This window comes from Rhopalosiphum padi, chromosome 3, assembly GCF_020882245.1.
Source record: "Rhopalosiphum padi isolate XX-2018 chromosome 3, ASM2088224v1, whole genome shotgun sequence".
NCBI classification, from domain to species: Eukaryota; Metazoa; Arthropoda; class Insecta; order Hemiptera; family Aphididae; genus Rhopalosiphum; species Rhopalosiphum padi.
In genome coordinates, this window is record NC_083599.1 from 67,634,089 (window position 1) to 67,658,794 (window position 24,706).

The 24,706-nt window shown below is 27.8% G+C and overlaps 1 protein-coding gene across 2 annotated transcripts in view; it reads left to right on the forward strand.

Moving 5' to 3' along the window:
* The first annotated feature begins 9,118 nt into the window (after positions 1-9,118).
* LOC132924349 (uncharacterized) overlaps positions 9,119-24,706 on the forward strand; it is a 96,723-nt gene continuing 81,135 nt past the window's right edge. For both annotated transcript variants that reach the window (XR_009661313.1, XM_060988597.1), the window contains exons 1-3: positions 9,119-9,200; positions 15,601-15,658; positions 17,018-17,133. The gene's annotated coding sequence lies outside the window, so the exon portion shown is untranslated. The remainder of the gene's footprint in view (positions 9,201-15,600; positions 15,659-17,017; positions 17,134-24,706) is intronic.

Here is a 24,706-nt window from a genome sequence, read left to right on the forward strand (position 1 = left end):
ATAGCGTTTTTTTTTTCTTTTTAACACGTTTTGCCGTTTATTGCGAGACCGGACAAAACATATTTTGATCATCGTTTACGATATACCCGTGAAGTAAGTGAATAGAGATTTCTGAAGGTCGACCTTGAACGGCTTCGTTCGACAGTTGAATAATTGAAGATTCAAACGTTCGTAAACTTAATTTTCTTAAAATATCAATAAATTACCTAGGATGTATACATAATATAAGCTTCGTCGTTTTCAATGCTTATTTAATATACGTTCAAAACCTAAATATATATATATAAGGTTGATACCTTGATGATATAAAATGCATTTGTAAACATGTATTTAATAACATGTATTTTAAAGTAAACTCTTTAACAAAATCGGTAACGATAAAAATAATAATCATATAAAAAAGTAATAGTAATGTAATAAAGCCTATGAATTCGATTAGTTTACTAACTAGAAGTTTTGATTTTACAGTTTCGAATAAATTTATGATAAAATTTGATTACTGTTAGTAGCGGTAGTGCGGTACAGGTACTGCCAACGACATACACGACATTAAAATACCTTAATATAACCTATCTATATTGACTATTATTATTTTAGCAATAATTATATATAATCTTATTTCTAAAAATAAATAACCTTGAGAATAAACCTGTACATTCTTTTCTACCGGTTTAGGTATTAGTGTTTAGTTGAAATTTTGATTTTTTTTTTTTAGAATTTAAAAGTGCGTCCTTATATATTTGTTCACTATTGTAGTGTAGTTAGAGTGTACTCTAAATTTTAATGTACTGCAGTCATGATGTTCATGACATCTATAATTGAAATTACAATAATTATTACACTTGATGCAATAATTATCATTTATTACCTATGTGTTTTATTGTAGTACACATTTTAATTTTTAACTAAGGTTAATGAAAAGTTAATGGTAAAAATTAACTGAAGTTCGATGTTAGTTTAGTGAAGTAAACGTTTAACACTTAAGATAACGTTATGTTAATACTTATTAGTCAATAAACGATATATTATTTAGGGTTTTTTGCATATTTGATTAAAAATGCATATTAATTGCAAATTTCTGAATAATTGCATAAATGTGCATACTCTACAATATTAATTAAAATAGTAAAATATTGCTTTTCATTCGCGATAGCTATTTGATAAAATACATGTTTTAAGGTCATTTTCTCACAGACTACATAACTACAACAGTAGCTGGAATCGTAATAAAAAAATATCAATATGTCGATCGATTAATTTCATACACCAAAAAGATATTTTTAAAAGCACCTTTTTCAAAAAATTGTGTCCCAATTCAAGTTTGCTTCCACAACTAATGTTAACCGGTTGAGGTTAAAACAGAAATTTACTGAGGGAGTGAGGGATATATTTCAATGAGGTAAAACGCGTTATTCAACGTTTTTGGCCAAAACAAAGCTAAATGTATTGAAAACGCACGTAATTTACTTCATGATAAAAAGTTATAAATTGAGCTCACTACAAAAAAAAAACTAGAGAAATCGAATATTACTAGTCTATTGCTCATAAAAGTTATCATAAATAAGTTAGAAAAAGGAGGATCAGAGACAGATTTCGTTAGATCTAAACTTGCTCTGTCAAAAAATCATGGATATTCTACATTGAATGAAAACGTCGATTGTATTATCAACAGAATGTGTAATGAAATGTGACAAAGATTATAAACTGCATGTCAATTGAAGATAATTGTATCTTGTGACGCGGATAGAGATTTTTCTCTGCATGCTTCGAGATAATCGTAGAAGTTTTTAATTTGAAAACTTGAAATCGATTTTTGTTACCTCATGCCGGTACTCATCATTGCAATATAATAATATAAAAATTCTAATTTTTTTTTTTTAATAAACTTTTTTATATAATACATACTTAAATTATCTAATAGGAAGGTACTTTTACTCAAAATCATATAGGTACTTTGAATTTGTAAAACAAAAATGTGTGCATATTTTCGATATGAATATCTATAGATTACATGCATTTTTATTGCGTATGGATCCGGACCCTAGTTATTATTATGGAGCGTACCTGTTTTTTTAAGCTGACTGATTAGAAAATTAATTAACTCGTCAGGTTAAAAAAAAAATTGAATTATTTAACATAATAGTCGAAAAGGCCACGAATCTATCCTAAGTTTTCGAAACAAGGAACGTTTACGTACTATACAACGTCACGTAGTCAGCTGACTACGCTCTGTATATTTTTTTATCAATTCTTTAATTAAGCAATAAATATGGGTTTTTTCACAACATTGTTATATTGCGCGAGTTTCCGATAAAAAAAAATCAACACCGATATACGCGTTGCATAATATTTATATTAATAAATACGGCTCGAATAATTTAATATTATGTATCAGTTATTATAAGTATATTATGTATATTATTATTGCCGATTATTATTATAATATATTATTTAATTTATAATATTATTATAATTTATCATATAATATTAACATTGTAAAACGTGTAACGTTACGATATCGTTCGAAATAAAATAACACTAATAATTTAATATTATACATGTATACGTGCTACGCCACTGCTGTTTTATTAAAACGTATAAATATATTATTGTATTATACTGGTTTAGACCGTATTCACGACCAACCCAGTGTTGATATCGCGTATGACGTAACATACGACGACGGTAGGAGAGAAACGAAACAAAATCCTACCGAATAGCACTATGTGTATAATATAAACGTGTGTGTTTCGACAAAATTTTTACTGGCGCAAAATATACAATGCTTTTAGAGTAGCTACGGTATGTATGTGTAATACATAATAATAATATTATTATTATTATTATTATTATCATAACGAGTGAGTATAAGAGCTGAGTGTTTTTAAACGCAACAAATAAATTAACCCTTTTTGGTGCAAAACTCGGTAATTTTTAAAATTCATATTAACAATAATAATAATCAAACGATTTTACACGAAACAACTGCAGTCACATATTACCGATATTTTAATAAATTCAAAGTACCTACCTAATGTTCATTGGTAACTTCATTATTGTAAACGTAAATCAATAATATGTTCAGAAAAACTAAATAACCCGATAAAATATGTGCCTTAAATGTTTAACGAATAATTTGTTTAATAAGCACCCAATATATAATGTATATATTAGAAAATACTGCATGCACCTTCCGAATCTTATGAAAAATGTTTATTCATGTACCTATGAATAAATTTCAACAAAAATCAATATTGATATGATGATCACTGTACAGTTAACGGTTAATGTTTGTTCTAAATAATTTATCACACGAAAAACTCGCAGACCTAATAGATTGTATTTATACAAAATCGACAAATAAAAAATTAAGGTATATTTTAATCATTATTAAATTTAACAAAAAAAATAATATATATACATAAAGCATAGGTATTTGATAAAGCCACGTGAGATAAGTAAATAACCCATAACCACAGGACTTGATTAAAAAAAAAAGAATTAAGAACGATAACATATTATTTAATTAAATAATATGTTCATAGTTCACTGTTCACACAGATTATTCTCAGAAAGAAAATATAAAAAAAAGTGAAAATATGTAGTCAGTTTTTTTTAATGTAACGAACGAAAAAGTGATAAATAGTAATTATGTGTAGCAGTCCTATTTCTCTCGATAAGAGCGGACAAAATTGGCCGGATCTTGGTTAAGACACAATGGTTTGCTTGTTTGCTATAGAATTATAGTATTCAAAGCGAGATTACGTTGTATCGATATAAATATTAATTTATATTTTCTGAAATAATATTTCTGTAGAAAGAAAAGATCAATCGGCATCAAAGTCGACAATAATTAATGATATTATGTAGTTGGGAAAAAAATAATATATATTTTTAATTTTAAATTAATACAAAGATGGATAAATATGGATACTATTTTCAAGTATATATTTATTTTAATCTAAATTTTCCAGTTTTTTTTTAGAAAACTCTTTTTAGAAAATCTTTTTTCTAATTTTATCAGTTTTCTTTCGAATTATTTTCCTCGGCTACACAACACTATACCACAGTGTATAATACTGTCTTAATGCTCTTACGTACTGTACGTAATTACTTATAAATATTATAATGACGAGAAAACAATATATAAGTACACCATAATAACTTGGTTAAATAGGCGATAATAGGGATTGTTATTTCGGCATAAGTTATAGATATTAATAATCAAAAGTTATATTTAAATTTCAAAATATTATAAATAAAACATTTTAAATTAGTTATGTTATCTTAGAACATTTTCATCGATTTTTATAGATATTTAAAATCAATATCAGTCGTACACTATACACATAAGGATGAATTTATCTATTTTTATTTGTTATCGTAAAACTTTGTATTGCTCTCTTGTAGAGTGGATAAACATCGACTCCTATTTTGCATTCTATTTGAAACAAGTTCGGATTTTTGACCACTTCTGCGTTTTTAACAATTTTTTTTCTTCATTTTCCGTTCAATTATGATAATGTGGAGTCTTACGATTCGCTTAGAGGTTTCAGAGTTAAAGTCTGCAGTTTACTGTCGTAGCCCGTACTCGTGGATTAATCTATAATAAACCACTTATACAATAACGGAGATTTTCGCGATTAGATCGTGGAACGGACATTAATAATTATCGTAATATTATTTACATTTGCAGTGTAAAAATGAATGAATAACAACTATTGATACATAGTAATATTGTTTTTACGCAATAGTATTTTATTTAAAAAAAAAAGATTTTTATCTTTATAACCTCGTATAGAGTTGCACTGGAACAATTTTCTTAGAAATAAAAGCTGACACACGGTCTCAGATCAAGTTCGTTTTTTATAATGTACAACGATTTATCATTGAATTCAAATTTAACACACAATATCCATTACAGTGGAGTATTATTTTATTGTCTTTTATTGATACTATATGTACAATTGAAACATTCTATACAGCAGTGAGCAAGCAGAGCGAATTCCTATGGGGTTTTTTTTTTAATCATATTTATTCAAAAGGTCGTCGATGTCCGTAAAACATGGTTCGTATAGTATCCAATTTTTCAAATCCTAGTCAAGAATAATGAAGAAAAACATTGGTTGGTATAATATTATATTAATATATCAGGGAATTTTGTGGAAGGCCCAAGATATTTTCAAGTCCTTTTCCCGGAACGTTTAGTCCGACTATAACAAACTTTAATAATGATATTAATAGATTTATAACATATTAAATAATATCTACATAGTACTCACTATTATTTATTTACATTTGTATAACTTTACATGTTTTAGAGCACGATTTGGGCAGAAAATAGAATGTCGGTTAGTTTTCACAACGAATCCAACGAAAATATGACCACAAATAAAATTAATGTAAATCGCAAGACTAATAATAATTGTAACGAGGCACAGTGTAATATATATAGGTATCGCTGTTGGCGAGATATACGTCTGAATTGTCGATAGTCGTATTATTTTATAGCGCCTAATTTTAGTACTTGTCAGAAACTCAAAAATAAGAAAATGATACGTTTCCGTATAACCTGTATACAGGAGAGGTACCTCGTCGTACCCATACTTTAATAATATTGTTATTTTTCTTGCAGTGTGTAATAATATTCACCGGTGTTCGAATGATCATAATAAATACATACTATCATTCAAGGAGGTTAGGTGTGTACGATATATACAAGACAGATTACATCAGTAAATTAGGTACGACCGTGGCTGCGATTACCACACGGCACGTTGCGCTTATAATAATAGACAATTATTGTAGGTAGGTAGGTAGGTACAAACAAGGAGTATGGTCAACTCTGCATAATGTACTGGACGGTGCTTCCCAACATCTATTGAACATCGTTATACATTTTATTTTTAATTCAATCGTAAACATCTGAACTCGTTACGATCTCCGAAAATTTATCAGGTATTATTACACTGTAGTTTTTTTTATCAAACGTCGTCGTGCTGCACCGCGGAGGAACGTAATCAGTGGCGTATTTAAGGTTTTTCCGCCTATAGGCACTTTCCAATTTGCCGCCTCCCCCCTCCATCATTCCTAAAATTATTTATAAAACATATTTAAATATACAATTTATTATATTATAATATTATATTAAAAAATATACATTATTAATGAACATTAAATTACAAATATTAAAACTTTAAATTTTTTCTTCTACTTTTTTCCTCGGCAAATTTGTATAAATATAGTAGGTACATGAAGATAGATGTTTAATTTTGTGCGAACAAAAAATTAGTTATAAGTTTGATTTCATCAAATGAAAAATACTTATTGTAATTTTGTAAAAAAATATCGTTAAAATTTGCCGCCCTCCAAATGTTGCCGCTCTAGGCCCGGGCCTATAGGGCCTGTGCCTAAATACGCCCCTGAACGTAATGCTCACAAGGTCCCCCTCATGCAGCAGCTTTTAATCGGGGGGGGGAGGGTACTCATATTGTAAATATACCAGTTTGGTTTGTGTAATTATTATACATTTTTTATTTAATTTTATATTGTATTGAGTATTAAAAATTATTTTTCTACTGTATTCTCTGTGACGACAGTGGCGCCTCGACTATGGTACGGTAATACTATATGTGTGTTCTAACTCCAAACATATTGAATCGTATTTTTAACTATCTTTATTTCTATGTACATATACAAATATATTTCCATTTTTTTTTTTTCTAAAGGATCATTCAATTTTTAATTGGTCATTTTGTGATACAGTTATTATGATTCATGATACGTAAGTTTGAAAGAATTTAATTCAATTTCAAATCTAACATTTGTGTTCAATTTGCTATTAAATACCCAATAATTTTTCACATTGTAATAATAATTGTTCGAATTTGATCGACATAGGCGTATACTACTTGCCACGTGGTAACTTGCTGTATACGTGTATCAGCTAATTAGTTTGATCAATTATAGGTAATAATTTTTACGAATTACATAATATTGTTTTAATTAATTAATTATTTTTATATACCTATGATTTGAATATACAATACAAGGTTCTTTATAAGTTTTTCAATTTCTGTAAAAAAAATTATTAATTTTTTATGAGGATTTGAAATTCTAATTTTTATTACATTGAATATTCACAAATAAAATAATGATTTATTCATAAAAATTGTTTGATATTTTGTTGTATTTCAAAATAATTTATAACAGTAGATACTTGAGATTTTCATCAAATGTTACCATTTGAATATTACCATTTTCAATTGTTTTTAGTTTTTTTTTTTTTATTAATGTCAATAAAAAATTATTTGCTAGGTCAAAATTCTTGAAATGAAGATGCCATATAAGTTGTTTTTATGTATCTATATAAAATATTAAAAATACAAGGGCACAATTTTTTTATATGCATTTGAGGTTCAATTATGGACATAATTAATTATTTAAAGATAAATAACGATATTAATTATTTTGTTTTGATTTAAAATCGTTATTATTCGTGGGAACTTAAAACTTTTATGTATATTATAATAGTATTATGAATTTTACTACGCATTTTTAGTTTATATTAAGATATTATCTATTTTTATTGTTTTACAGTATTTACTGAAAATGTTATAAAATATTTTTTGTTATACCTATAAGTTAATGTGATATGATATAAATTAATATTATTATTATAGTATATAATAAATAATATCTATTAATGCAATATTTACTGAATAAATGTTGTTAACATACCGTCATACCAGAAGTAAAAATGACTAGAGCTATATCAAAAAAAAAAAAAAAACATCTCGAAATAATATATTTGGCGATATAATAAGCTGACAGATCGTCTCCGCTCAAAATCGTTTTTCGTTTACAATAATGATGTATCATTGAATTCGAATTTAACACTCCCATAATAGCGGCCCACTCGAACCTAATGCACTGCAGCAATCCGACAAAAGAAAAACAAAACCCACTTGTCTATCCTTTTTTAGAATTAAAACACCAAAACTATATGTATATATCTATAATAACGTCAGTTCAATTATAACCGAAACAAAATTAAACGGAAATCGTAACCGGCAAGCGATTATAGTAGGCGATTTTATATAACAGACGGTATACCTATTGCCGGCACTGGACGGCTTTAAGTTCGACTCGGGAAATGCGTTGATCATCGGCAGATTTGTTGGCAAAAAAAAAAAAAAAAACTAAGTCGATTATAGAAATGTAAAAACGATCCGTAGAACTTATATATATATTGTAATCGCACCAGAGAAGACGAAAATCTAAACTTTTCAAATGCTGTGGTCCGGCACGGACGTACAACAAAGGCATCGTGGTATATAGCACGTCATAATGTTATATGCATTTATTTATTGATGTGATGTGATATTGATATACGAGTTGTCGTGTATATATATATGCGTATACGCCGCACGCAATAGCGTATAGAAGTTAATAAGACTTCACAGATATAATATAATATACGTACAACGACGACGCGGACGAGTCGAAAAAGGTGACTCCAATGTAAATATATGCATAATACACTATACCCGAACCGCGGTATGATATGCCGCCCGCGTCCCGGAGCCACCCTCTACGCCGCCGATCTCGCGAAAAAAGGACCATATCGTGCGCGCGTCGGAAGCTGCAGCAGCGTCTTTCCACGCGATAATATTATAGGTATATATATATATATATGTATTTGCGCGCCGCAGGTAAACAGGTCGTATTATACGTCATATATCTATTGGGGTTTTCAAATTATTATATATATATATATACGCTGCACGGGGAACCTATCCGTGCGTGGGTGGCGGCGTCGGGCGAAGGGTTGTCGCGTGGGTAGACGACTGGTGGGTGTGTGTGACGGGTCCCGGGTATACTCCGGCGGAGGCGGCGGTGGGTGACGTGCGTGCGCACTCCGGCCGGTGTGCGGTCGGGGGCGGGTGGCAGCGATCGCGCGGGGCGCCCCGGACGGAGGGTGCGGCCACCCCAACCCGCCGGCCGGGGGTTCGAGCGTTCCCATAGGACCGCCCGGGCGTTCTGGGCGACGACCAAGCGACTGACGCCCGTCCGCCAAGCGCCGAGGTCGGTTCGCAGCATCGCCGAAAACGGCAGTCGACAAGCGACGACCAAACTGTCTCATCGTCAACCATCCAAGCCAAGCGATGAACATCTGACGACGACGACGACGAATTTTGGTAATTTCACTCTTGCACAGATATATATATATATTATTATTATTACTGTTTTATATGTACCTATTTATAATATTATTATATAAAATATACTTGTAAATCGCTGTTGTCATTGATGTAAAAAAGGTTGGTTAACATTTACTCTTAGTCGAGAGTAGTACAAAAAAAAAAAAATTCATGTGAAAAAAGTGTATACTATTTTATTTTTACATTATTATAATAGCACCTAATTTAAATTCCTATCCTTGTATTTATATTAATTTATTAGTTGGTATTCAAGTATAAACATATTAATTTTTTTTTTTTACTAAATTTCGATTAAAATAAAAATAATAATATATTTACAGAAAATTTCATTCATAATTTCAATTTTTTTTTTAACTACGACAATAAATATTATTGTGTTGAATAAAAATAAAATTGATTACATTTTAATTTATTACAACTTTTAAACAACTTGTTTGAATTTCTTAGAAATATAATTATATAATATGAAATATAAATAATTTCTTATAATTTTCAAAAATGTAAACGTATATTTTAGATATATATTATTATTAGTATTGTGAAATTTAATTTAATTTAATTTAAAAAAAAAGTCTTTTACACCTATAGTTTTTCTATTCAAACTTATTGAAATCGTTTCGTATTATATTTTAGTTGATTTAAATTTTACTCTGTTTAATACAAAAAAAAAATGTTTTCAAAGTAATTATTTGGTTTTTGACAAAGCGTTAACTATTATAATAATAATAATTTACATTAAGAAAGTATTTTATTTTATTTTAATAACATGTAGCTTATATATTATTTCTCCTTATTTCTAAACCAAATTAGGTAGTACGGTAAATGTATAAATAACAAAAAAACACATAATAATTGTAACACAATATACGGTCCTCTCATAATTTAAAAAAATATTATTGGTAAAAAATATAGTTAGAACATTAAAAATAAAATAGAAGCACTTCATTATTAATATTTGTACAATATTTCACTATATAAAACTAAAAAAGAGAGAAAATAAAGTGATAATTTTATATTTTATTTTAACGGGCGTTGGTTTTGGTTCTAAAATCCATTACAACTACCTACTTTAAATTATTAATAAAAAATGTATTACTAGAATTAATTTTATTTTGATATTTATAAACATTAAACAATGTGTTTTTTTTTAGATAAATAAAAATAATATTTAATTAGTATAAAACTTTTAACAGTACATTAGGGGTGATTATAAAAAATAATATTTATATTTTTCGCACAAAGATATATTATACACTTAATATAATTTATTTTGTTAGCTAATAGCTGATGTCATATGTTTTTTTAAAATATCATAAATTATTGTTACCTATAACTTGTAAGAACAATTAAAAAAAGGAATGTGGTATTGTGGTAATATAATAACTCATCGTTTTTTTAACTAGCTTAATATGTTAAAAAAAAAAGTACTTAATAATAATATTAATTGTTTAAAAAGATTGAAATTATTATTTTTTCAATACAATATTTTATTTAGACGTATATTATGATTTTTATTATGGAATATTATATCATCCGGGGCGACATTATATCCAAATCCATTTAAAACATTATCTCCATCCGTCATCTAATATTACGGTGGGCTTACAATTGTTATCCGATCACTGACAGTCTCAATACAGATTAATTGATTGGGTTTGTTCGTGTATATCATAATATAATATTCAAATATTGGTGTGTGTATGTAAACCTTTTTTTGAAAACTGAAATTATTAATTGTTAGTGGTAAAATAATATAGATATACACGCTATTCACGTGCGAGATTATTGGGATTATTCGCATATTATACTCTCGTATATGATATATACTCGTACATTTATGAATTTGTTTTATGTTTATGAACATCACGTATTTTCTGTTTACAAAAGGGAAAAAATTAAAAAACAAAAATATAAAATCCACTTGCCGGTGTGTGTGAGTTGAATAATAAATACGAATGTACCTTGGTATATAATATTATTATATCATTATCCGTCTACCTAGTATCTATATTGGTAGTATTACAGGATACCTACATATGTGCGAAACGAAGGTACTTACTAAACTACTTAGTGTAGTAGAGGAAATAGATAGCGATAGGTACGTACAATTTTTTACAAACCAATGACCTGTGCCCAATAAAAAAAATTAAAATGATATACTTTGTTGAAAAAAGACCTCCGCAGTGAAACGACGAACAATAACGGGCGCCGCGTAAATAATTATTTTTTGGGCATTTTTTTTATTTTTCATAAATTATTGACAGTTTTTACGAGTGACTGTAACAGCTGTCGATGTTACTAGCTGACTACTGACTAGGTATAGCTGTAGGTAATATTACCTATAATAGTCACGCATCTTGTTTCTCTGCAGAAAATGCTCGAATAGGCGTAACATGAATTTAATTTCTCTTTTATACTTGGTCAGAGATATTAATACATAAGCAAATATAGGTAAAAATATATTTTACTAGAATATTCAAGTCAAAATAGCCAACGAATAAAAATCTAGGGTTAAAAATACAGGGATAGAAGTAGAAATTCAATTAAATGCAAATATGGAAAATAGCCAGTTAAAAAAGTTTGATTTTTTGTGAAATCAATAGAAAATTACAGTTTTTTTTTTAAATATGTATAATATTCAACTTGGATAATTCAATAAATTTTTCATAATTATTTATAAATTATAAAAATTATGAATATTAATTTTTTCTAAACAGGCATAATGTCTTATTCAATATGTATTTTTTCTTATCCGTTGTTTTTGTTTCACTATAATAAATGCAATAACATCTAAATAAAATGACAAATAAATACGTTTTGGCGGGTTTGAATTCACGGCTAAAGTTTTTGATGAAAAATAATATCAGCGTATTCGATTGTCACAAACTCTATAGATCAAATTATATTACGATTTTCTATAATCTTCATAATACATCCCCTTCCAGCAAAATTATACTCGTTTATAATAGTATACGAGTTTAGAGAGGGGTTTTCACTGGATTATAAAATACCATGTTGACGTTAGACGTCGTACAACATCAACTCATTACTTACAATTATCTCCATATTGAAATAATATAATATTTGTCTTGTACGTCTTATATAGGCTTTATACGAACGCCCAATCATTATATTGTGTTTCATATTAAAAATTAATCATCGTACAGTTGTAGTTGCGGAAGACGTCAAAAGTAATTTAAACTATCAATACAATAAAATCACATACAATTTCTATCAACCGCCGCTGACGACGGTATTTTTTTTTGACACTCTCCAATAAGTCTATCGTCCGATTTTATTTTTGTCTTGCGGGGCCGGATTAGTTAAGGCTTTCTGACTGTAAAAATTATAACAACCCGCGGGGTCAATGAGGGCTTTATACTCATCCCTCCCTCCCTAAATTATCATTACTATATTTCAATGTAATGGGACATGCCTGTTATTTAGTCGCGAGTTCGATATATAGAACATTTTTTTTCTCCAAAATATAAATTTAAAATAATGACTGACGTACTTTTGTTAGTACAATTATTATAATTTATATTATATTTATCGTGTACAATATTATGTTATGAATCCAAAAGATTAATTTTCTACGGCAATATTCTAATTGTCGAGGTTCTGATATCAAAAAATTTTGAAGGGTCCGTAGTACAAAGGTCCTGCTCATCACTGTTGTAGTGTTGCTATCCACAATTCCAAAGGTGACAGCCAAGTCGTAATTTACTTAGATATAATTAATTGTTTTCACCGATTATTATTTTGGGGACTTGAGAAAACGGCATTTTTATAATCGCACAAAATAAACAGTTTAGTCATCATGCATTATTGTAGTCGTGATAACTGCAGCAGGCAATTTGTGTAGGAGAATGTATATTTTTTATCGATTTCGATTACTTTGTAATGTAACTAAAAATAACAATATAGGCACAAAGTATTATATGTAATATATTTTTATTGCAACCACCAAACAATTTATCGATGTATCGTGTATATGAGTTTCGGGCTAGGTATACAATTTTCCGCGGATGTCCGCGTTTATAATAATTATCATCAATCAGTTGCGCCCCAGTTTTGTACTATATTAATTAAACTTCTTACTACACACGACGTTTTTTTTGCAGTTTTATTTACCACTGAAATTAGAAAACATGAGTTGATATTAAGACTTGTTGCCCGAGTCATTTCGATCGTTTCGAATTTTTTGTGTGCGTAGACGCATTTTCCCGGAAAAACGCGCGTTCATTCCTCTCATTGTCGTTGCATTGCTGTGTAGAGTTGAAAGTATATAATATTATGGCCTAGTAATAATATAATAATATCACGTCTTATTAAGAATTGAAAATGACGCAACATTATAAAATACACATTGAATTAGTATTTTAATAATTATTTAGTAGCAATTCAATTTGAAAAATGTAATACACTTCGATAATGTTAGTAATAACAATTAATATATTCGTATAATATATTACGTAATATTTTTTTTTCCGTAATTATCTGTCAGTAAATTTACACGTTTACTTTATTTTAATGTTTAGAAATAGCACGAACTTGATTTTTATTTTTTTCGAAACATGTCGGGAATCAACATAGAATATTTTACTAACTGATAACAATATAAGATTATATGATATAGATTTATGTTTTTAAAAATAAACTGATTACCGTAAAACTTAATCTAAAACTGATACGCACTATTCATCTCACGGTTTATATTATGCATCACGACACGTTCATATTTTATTTACACGTGTTATCAAAATTCGAAAAACCAAATATACAATAGGTATATACAACAGTTCGATTTAAGAACTACCTATGAAGTGAAAATTGTTAGCTGACCTCAATTTTAGTAGATTGTTATTAATCGACCATAAGCTGAAACAAAAATGTAATGGCACTCGCAAATAATAATATAATATTTATTGTGTAACAGACAGTGGTACGGGTAAAAATAAAAATAAAATAGAATTCATAAATTTCACAGTTAGAATTAGCATTACATATGCACATCGTGAACCCGATTCCCTCACATCAACGTGGGATAGTAAATAGTGATCGATAAACATTTCTGAATAAGATTCCAATCTGAAAATAAAACCAATAAGTTATCATTCAAATATTTGTACAGATATTATTATTCTTTATTATATTAATATATTTCTATTATGAATAAATCGGATTTCGAATTAAATGATTAGGCAATAAAATAAACTATCGCGTGAATTACTAATTAAATGTAAATAAGTTATTTTATTTTATCTATAGTTTAAATAATAACTGTACTTACGGTCTTTTCAAATAATAAACACTTTTAATTTTGACCGCTTTTAAAATAAAATAAACAATATTTAAATCCATTGACATTAAAACGTATCAACTTATTTGTTTTTGATATCCGTATCGAAAAAAGGAAATTGCCTTATAATTATGTATTATCATGTTATTGTTTGTTCCTGTCAAAAAGTTTTCGGTTTTGTCTTTACAATTAAACGGTTATTAAACGACGCGAATAAAACATAATGAAATATCAATTATTTCAACAAAACGTAATCGTTTCGCGATTACAAGCCAGACATTTTAAATTACAATATTAACTCAATTTAAGTATAGTCGTTTAATTATAAAGACATAATATTATTATATAGTACCCACATAGATCAATACAAGTAATATCAATAATATAATATTTAGACTTAATAGCTGAATTTATTAGGATAAAGATAAAATTGGATATTTATGTTAAACTTAAATGATGACTGATGCGACTGGCGTAAGAAACAGATACAAATCTGCTTTTCGTATAATGTTTATTATTATCTATCTGTATTTATTGCAAAATGAACGCTTTGAGTTAAAAATGTCAGTTATTTTTGTTAACACGAATTCGACGATCTTATGGTTATATTACATTTGTGACTAAACGAGTTTTCAATGTATAATTATTATGTATGTTTAATTATACATTATCTATAATAACAATTTTATTTCAAACGTACTCAAAGTTTCTATCGATAAAGGTGCAACTATATAGGTACATAATAAACGTATAATATAAACATATATTATATATTAATGTATAATAAAGTACGTCAGTACATATATCAACTTTTCCATTTTTATATAATCTTTTCGTCTGATCTTAAAATAATATAATAAAAATATAGGTAACTTTCTTGACGTTTTTAGACTTTTTAGAATTTGAGATAAGCTTATTGTTGGGACAGGGAACTATTGCGGTTTTGCAATGACGTTTTATTTTTAAATATAAAACCTTATTATAGTCTCGTTGTATTATTTATACGTTTAATAAATAATAATCACGCTTATGAACAAAATTAAATTTGTTTAAACATAAATTTTGTTCTTTTAGTTTTGCATCATCGGTCGTCACCATTACCGGTTGTCAACTGTCGGCCCAAAAACAGCGAGTAAGTATAAATGTTTGATGATAAAACGTTCGATTTACAACTAGTGCCGTAGTGTAGCACTACTATTAACAACATAATATGATTTCCTATTAAAATCACGTTCTTAGTCAATTTCGTCTTGTATAATACGTTAAATATTATATCATATTTTGAACACAACTATATAATACGTAATCATATTATAATTTTGAATATTTTAAAAATTACATTATTTTTACAACATTTTTAATATAACTAGTTAATTTGTTTTTAAATAAACTTTATTACAGCTACCTAAAATATCCATTGGAATAACATAGGTCAGGTTAATTTTATGAATAATATGTTAAGTCAGATCATAGTCTACAATATACATATATTATCTATATTATTTTAGTTAAACCTTATTAATTTATTATTTTTAGTTTAATAATATAGGATGCATACATATTTTTAAATAACAATAAACAAATAAATATTAATTATGTGTAATTTCTTAATTTATTACAGCTGTGTGCAATATAAATAATATAAACTTATATTAGAATACATCTACTTAATTTTTAATAACTATTGAAAGTTACACAATATTATTATGTTTGATTCTGCAGGTGGTAATTTAAAAAACTAACAACTTTTTTTTTTAATCGAGTAAAAAATGAGATTATTTATATGCACCGTAATAAATTTAATATGTTTGAGCTGAATATATTATTATATTGTTTTATTAACTTATAAATTAAATAATTCAAATTAATTTATTTTCATTAACTTGCTTACCTACTATATTTAAAAAAACGTTATTCTATTTTTATTCACATACCTACACAATTTGAATTATTATTTTTACTACTATTTTTGGTTTCCAAGTATTTAAAATAAAATTGAAAATAAAACACAGAATTTAATCATTAGATAATTTAATCGTAGAAAATAATATTTCTCAATATTTTAATAGTTTGTTTAGTGTCGGTTTTATATCTTTATATATAATTTTATAGATCGATTACATTATACAGTCGAGTGGTGTATACACTGTCAGCAAACGGTTTACGGTTAGGTGATATAATTATATAAGTCATAACTGAATAAACAATAATTTAATGATGATTATATAACAATATTTTTTTTATTATAGAAATATTTTTTGCTCAAATTCAGCACTTCAAATATGTCATCTAATATGCATTTGTAATAAATAATAAACAATGCGAGAATTGAATTATGTAATGTTTCACATAAATCCAATTTCGAAAAAAAATGTTATTCGTGTGGACACAAAACTCATTGTGTAACGTGATACAGCTTTAACAATATAATTTACATATTCATATTTACATTATATGTCCGATGGTATCTAAGTTGTTGTAAATTTTACAGACTTAAAAAAAATATTTGACTACACTGCACTGTTAATCCGCAAACTTGGTAATCCGGTGCGCACGGAGTTTACGATCCACTTCCAAGTTCACTCGGTTTTCAATCCAAATTGACAGGTAACATATTTTAAATTATATTTTTTCATGTGTATATTATTATTTAACACTTTATAAGTGTAATGTAGTTTAAGTAGCACGTAATGGTTACAAATTCAAAGTTCACACATTTATATTAGAGTTACCCCTCCCCCGCCCAACGTCAATTTACCTATCGTTCACGGAATAAGATCACTATCGGTTGTTCTGTAGTCCGACGTATATTATGATTATCATGGTATACCATGGCCATCTTCGTAACGAATTTAGCTGTTTAGATTTACTTAATTTTGACATTAACTTAACGATGTTAAGCATATTGCACTTTATATTAATAATAATTCTCGTCTCTATGATGTATTGTAAACATATTTTACCATATTGCTCACGTGAGTCGTGGGTGTACTTTCATCAAACAAATAAATAAATAAATAAAAATAGTGTAATCATATTTATATACTCTTTATCGAACCAAACATCAAAGTGTTTCGTGCGAATAGTAAATAACGAACTGCGTAATGACAATTTAATGAATAGTATTTTAACTTATGAAGATAGTTGAGATAAAGTTCGGTTAAAATACTATAAAAAAATATTTTTTAATAAAAAAAAATGAAAATGAATATTTTTTATTTTTTGATAAACTTAGGTTTAAATATTAACTTTTTTTTAAAATAAAGTAAGTTTGTATTAACTTTCATAAATAAGTATAACGATACTTTAGCAATTGAGATGAATACAATATTCTTAAAATATAATTTTAAAACGGGAATTTTTTGATAATGTTTAATATTTTCATATTTAAAAACAATGTTATATTATTATAAATAAAAAAATATATGTATAATTTAAATTATGAAATATGTTTTCAAAATAATTATAAAACGATAAGTGTATCACGAACTATATTTATTCTTACACGCGGTTCAAGTATAATATTTTTAACTAATTGGTTTTTAATGTTATCTTCTTGAAAAATGTCAAAAAACCTTGAAGGAATCTCGAGGATCGCCATCCTCCGTAGACCGGTATATGTATTATTTTTTTTTTACTTAAAATAATATTAAAATAAATGATATTTGAGAATGAAAATAAAACCGATCGGTTAGCTCGACAACGTTTGAAAATATAAATCAATTATTATTTATTCATTTTTTGTCCGATTATGCTGATGCTATAAGATATATTATGATAATCCAATTACATTATTATATTCAGTCCTTTCCGTTTTTAAAACCCGCGCTTCTGACTACGTTCGTGACTACGGTGATTTCAGCAGAGTACTGTAACGTTGTCGTTAACCGTTGCAAAAAATAATTGTTTAAAAATAATGTATATACATTTGAACGGCGCCCCACAGCGGCGAACCTGCACATACTATATTTTGTGAAATGTACATGATACATGTACACACTCGCGTATACTCGCATAAACCGAATTGGGGCCGTTTCTAACGGGAAATTCGTGTTCATTTTCGATTCCGATATTTTCATGTATCAGCTTGTAAGGTGGCGTCGGAATTCAGACGTCAGACGTTCGACTCCTACAAATTATAGCATTATTCCCATTATTTTTCGATTCCTATCTCGTAAGTCGTAATGTACAACAGACGTGCTTATATTTTATGTGTGAGATGTATTCGCTCAACCTTATATGTAGCCCGACGTATACAAATAATAAATTACATGACTGCAGGTATGGGCGCCCGCAGGAAATTTATCAGGTTTTTATTAAATAAAAACTGAAGTCTCCGCATTTGTTCTATTGCAAATTTTGTTCTATTATTATCTGTTTAATGCATTTTTCTTTTCTTCTTTTAACTCGTTCACGACGAACACTTAATACATTAAATCATTTCAACCCGGGAGAAGTGTCGATAATTTTTTTATTATTCGTCAATTTTAAATGTACAAATGATATCATATACTAAAGTCAAAATATTAATGCAATCAAGTCAAAATAAAGTTCACAATCTTAAACATTATATTTGAATTCCAAAAAGGGGGGGGGGCAAATGCTCCATTTTACCCTCTTCCCCCCTCCGGGTGACCATGATAACAGATTTCGTTATTCACGCGGTACTGTTAAATTAACTCGTCCCCTTCTTGCAAAATACGATTGAACAATAATTCGTTTGGTCCGTGGGCCATCATCATATTATTATATCTATCGGTGTTGACGTTTCGGCATGAAAATTCGTCCGCGTGTCAATGGGTATAAAACAATTCGCATCGCCAAAATATAATAATACACTTTTATACGTATACGTCTATCATCTACGAAGTGTACCAACGCGCGCGTGTTTGGTATAACATGCGCTAGAAAAAAAAAATATATATTAAATAAATAAATAAAACGCCATCAGGTGAAATTTAATCAAAAATCGTGTCGACAAGGACTCGGCTCGACAACGCGTGTTCGTTTTTTATTCGATTGGCTGTGCGCATTTTTACACGAAATAGAACACATAATATTATATCGAGTCACATTTCAACGTGAAATCCATAAATATGGAATTGTCAATAACGGTTTGTTCGTGACAGTTCGATTGTGTTACTGAAAAAAAAGAGGTAAATTCGCAGGTTTGAACGGTAAAAACGCACGTTGAAATACGCGTATTGATCAATATTCTGTCATATAAAAATTTTAATTTCACTACATCATAAAGATGATTGCACAGACATGATGCGTCTATTATAGGTACGCGTATTAAAAAATGTGCTGACTGTGCGTGTCACTTGTTGTGTCTTATATACAACAAGTCGAAAGAACGATTTAAATGCTGTTTTCGGCATCGGTTTGAATCAAATAATTATTGTAATATTACTTTTAATTGAATGAATACAAATCCGTCCGTAACTGCACTCCAAATATTAAACGAATCATAATATTATATAATACGATATTGTTTTAATACTGCCCGTATAATATATTATTATTATAATAATATACATTAATTCGCCAAATCGCCAAAATTTTACACAATTATATTATAATTTTTAATTAATATCGATCATAATTATTATGATTATTATTATTTTTATTATTTAAAAAATATACCTATACAATCTCTAATAATTATACAACAATAAGTAATAGAGATGATTGATTATAAGACGGGACAGCTTATTGATTGAAAGGGGAATAGTTTAGGAAATCCCTTGGCCAATTTAGCTTAAGACGGTGTGGAGGGTTTCCAGAAATCGTGAGGGAGGAGAGATTGGATTAGAATGGATTAGAATGGTTGAGTGTGTTTTGATGGAATAGTTTATATAGTAATAGGATGCTAGAGCACGGATGTTTTGAATATTAAGGTCTGAGTGAAGGGTGAGATTATTGAGGTACCAGTGGGCATTTGTGATGAGACGAAGGGGTTATTATTATAGTTTTTGGTTGGGCGAAGAAACATTTCGTCCAACGATTATCCGAAGATCGTTATTTTTAACTAGCGATTGTTGATAAACGATGGTTCCAAAAAATCCAGTAAACAGGGAGTTTTTTATAATATTTTTAAGTTTTATTTTTTTGTCTTGAGGAGAGGAGGAGGTATGAGACTTTTGGTATATGAAAATCAACAAACTTTATTTTTTTTTAAATTTATCATAAAAATTGTGATTTTGGTTATATTATAGGTATTTGATATTTTAATAACGGGTTACTCAAATCTTATAATATTATTTATTAAATCATAATTGTTTGAACACGTTCAAAAACTCAAATTATTTTTACAAGCACACACGATTTTATAAAGTCAAATTATGAGTAGTTATAACATTAGCTATTGTCAGATAATTGTTTTTTTTCGAATGTTTCGATTTATGATTGCTTTCAAATTTATTATCGTAACAATAATAAGCTAATAACTATACGAATTGTCTTGTGTCGAGGCGATCGGTAGAAGATATAAGTCTTTATCGTCCTGTACGTATTTTATAATACCATGTTTAACAACACGAATACACGATCAATCATAATATTTTCACATCGCCAAGACTGCTAACTAAACAGTTTATTGTGATCAGTAAAAATATTACTCTGAGAAAAAAATAATATAAGTACCCACTAAACTAAATACTTTAAGTTAACGTTACTGTGTTACTTTGAAACGAAATACTAATCACACTAAAACTATTTGTGTTTATTCATTAGTGTTATTTGAATTTATACAACGATAACATTATATATTAGGTTTTTATTATTTATACACAACGATATCTCAGTGACCGATGTTATTTACAAAATTACAAATCACAGACGATTTTATCATTTTGCTAAATGTTAATCAAACAGAAAACCCTAATTATTATAATTACACATTTTGTAGATTAAGTTTTGTTTGTTCAAAGTCAATATTACATTACTTTTGAATAATATACTTGAATATAGGCAGAAATCGATCACAATTATTGGGTGCGATTGACATTTTAAGACGTATAGCTATTACGTAAAAAAATATTCTCACTTCACTAAAAAAAACGACAATACACAATTTCGTTATATTTTCATAACAGTTAATGCTATTAAAAACACAATTTTTTTTTTAAATGATACAGTTTTGTTTCATTGTGACAATCGATAGTCATATTTTTAACGTATTTTTATGACAATACTAACGGTTACAAAATAATTAAAGAATATTTATTTGTCAAAATTCAAAATATTTTCTATTTTTATTTTTCCACAAAAAATACGAAATTATTTTTTACATCGTTCTTATGGAGACTTGGAAACATTTGTACTGCTTATACCACCAAGCCTCCGTAATTTCCGCTAATGAAATATACCATCATTTATGTTTTATATTCGAAGGAATTTTATTTTTAAAATATTTGGGAGGAGGGGAGACAGAGTCATAGTTGTTTTAGCAAATTACTATTTAATTGGTTTTTAAGATCGTCTAACAGGAAAAATAATTTACAAACGAAAATGTTGGACTAAAAGCAAACAAATATCGCTTACTGACTGATCAGTGACGACCACCACTTGTAAACATATTTTATAGTATGATATCATGAAACTTTTAAAACATTGAATTTTATTCTTAATATACGTTTTATTCTGTAATTTTAAGCATTTTATATTAATAATATTATTTCACATATTTTAACACATGTCTTTTATTCTCTTTATATATAAAAATGGAGCCAAAAATGTATAAAAATTCATCAGTTGAGAACGGCTGAGCCGATTTGGCTCAATTTTTTTTTTAATTGTTCGTAATTGTCAGGAGAAGGTTTTTTTAAAAATTTTCTTGATTGATTTTTTGAGTTCCGGAATGTTTTTTTTTTTTGAGTATTTTCTTTTTGGCAAAACAACGTTTGCCGGGTCAGCTAGTAAATCATAGTTTTTCAATGGGTAGTTTTGTAGCAAAACCAAATTCACATATATAAAATCTACGCGTACTTATATGTTTTTTACATACGTCTGAATATTATTGTTCAGAATATATCTATTCAATTACACATCATCGACTCGTGTATTAATTGTTTGTAACAACAAACATATGCGAGTCTATTAATAATCTACCCAACATAAAATATACAATTGTTAGTTTTTATTTTAAATATTTTCAGGCAATATAATAACGCATACCTATATTATCATGAATCATATTGGGTTATAGTAGGTATTGATTATTGTTATATTTTTTAGTATCATAAAGTCTTAGCACTGATTCTGACCTACGCCGATTTCGGTAATATCGATTTAGTATACTCATACAATACAGGTACATATACCATTAGGTACTGGTGCAGAAACGATTGTGTAATGTTTAATCGAAGCGTGTATTAATAGTATCAATATGGTTGGTGATACAGCAGGTCACGCACAGTTTCTTTTGCGGGACTTTTTTTTTTTTTTTATAATTTTCAATGCAATACGCGTTTCAGTTGTTTAAATGCAATTGAATTTCGTATTTAAACGAGTTTTCATTTACACGCATTACTGCAGTGCACGCCATTAATAACATTATGAGGAACGATAATAATAATATATTTCATATATTAAAACGTGGAAGCGTATAGGTTAGGTACATTTAGAGTTTATGAACAGCGGGAAAATCGACAATAGGTAATTTAACTTTGAACACGCTTTAAGTTTGTAAAGTTTAAAATAGAGACCAAATTTCCGAATTCGTTCCAGATAAAATTAATTTAAAACAACCTATTAACCTTGAATTTCTTCGGTATTTTTTGATTGCATTAGAAATAATTAGGTTTAGAACCGTAATTTCAATTTTGTATGTATTTATATACACCAGACAGACTCACGAGGAGAAAAAGATCTCTCCACCACGTCTCTTTAGTCTTATATTTAACAATTATTTAAGTGTTGCAAGATTTTTACATCCTATTTTATTGTTACTTTGTCATTAATACTTAGCCAGCTGGCTCGATCCGAGAAGAAATTTAGGAGTTATAAACAAAATACATTAGAAACAAAGGAAATACTATTAGTTAAAATAAAAAAAATTACTGCTAATAAATGCTACTAAAAATTAGGATTCAGCGATTTCGACAAAAAAAAAAAAAATCTCATTATTTTTTAAAAATCATTATTTGATAATATAAACGATTTTATAATAAACTAGTTTGTTTTTTGAGTGGAACTATGCCCAATTTATAAACAGCGTTTGATTAGCAGACTTATTTCTAATATTTTAATTTTATCACTGGATTCAAATAGCGAAATCGTAGAGACCCATTGGGTGATTTACAAAGAATAGTATTATCTCTTGCAGGTTTCCTTTAATAGTGCAATTATTAAAAATCTGAAATCTTTTTGGAATTTTTAAATATTCATTAAAAATCATATTTTATCGTTCTTAAGATTTTTTTGTATTACTTAAGAGTCATCCTGTGGTGATATGGATTTTTTTTTCTATTGAGAATCTTTGTTTTTATTGTTAATTATATAGTGTTTATTTTTTTGAACATTTTTAATGCATGTATTTAGACATATTTATATATAAATTTAGCATTTGAAGGAGTTCTATCTCAGTTATTAGAATGTCTATAGTACTAAGAATAGTAGTCCTTAAAAATTGTTTTAGTAAAAATAAAAAGTAGATGTTATATATATTATTATACCTAGTATTTATTATATGTAGACCATTCTTTCAAATCTATTTATGATGGACCTATTATTCATAGTACACAAAGTAAAGTAACTCGAAACTCTTAGTCCGATTTTTGATTTTCATTCGTCAACACTTTTAGAAAAATTATTTGACGAATAATTAACAGTTGAAAAAGGAAGTTTATTTTTGGAAGGACAATTCTTTATAATTTCATAATATGGTCTTAAAGTATATTTAAATATTCTAAAAAGGTTTTAGATTTTAGATTTTGAATGACTGGAGTATTGAAGAAAAACAAGGGTATTCGTGGTTAATAGATGATTTACATAGATAATATAGCTAAAATAGCTTATTTACATTTTAAAACTCTTATAACAGAGACTATTCTGCTCCGTTATGGATACATTGTTTTTTATCAAAGTGTTCGTAGAACTTTATTTATTCTCAAAATGTATAGTTAAAAATACACGGGCCGACGTTGTATGAAAAAAACGTATTTCAAGAAATCGGTGT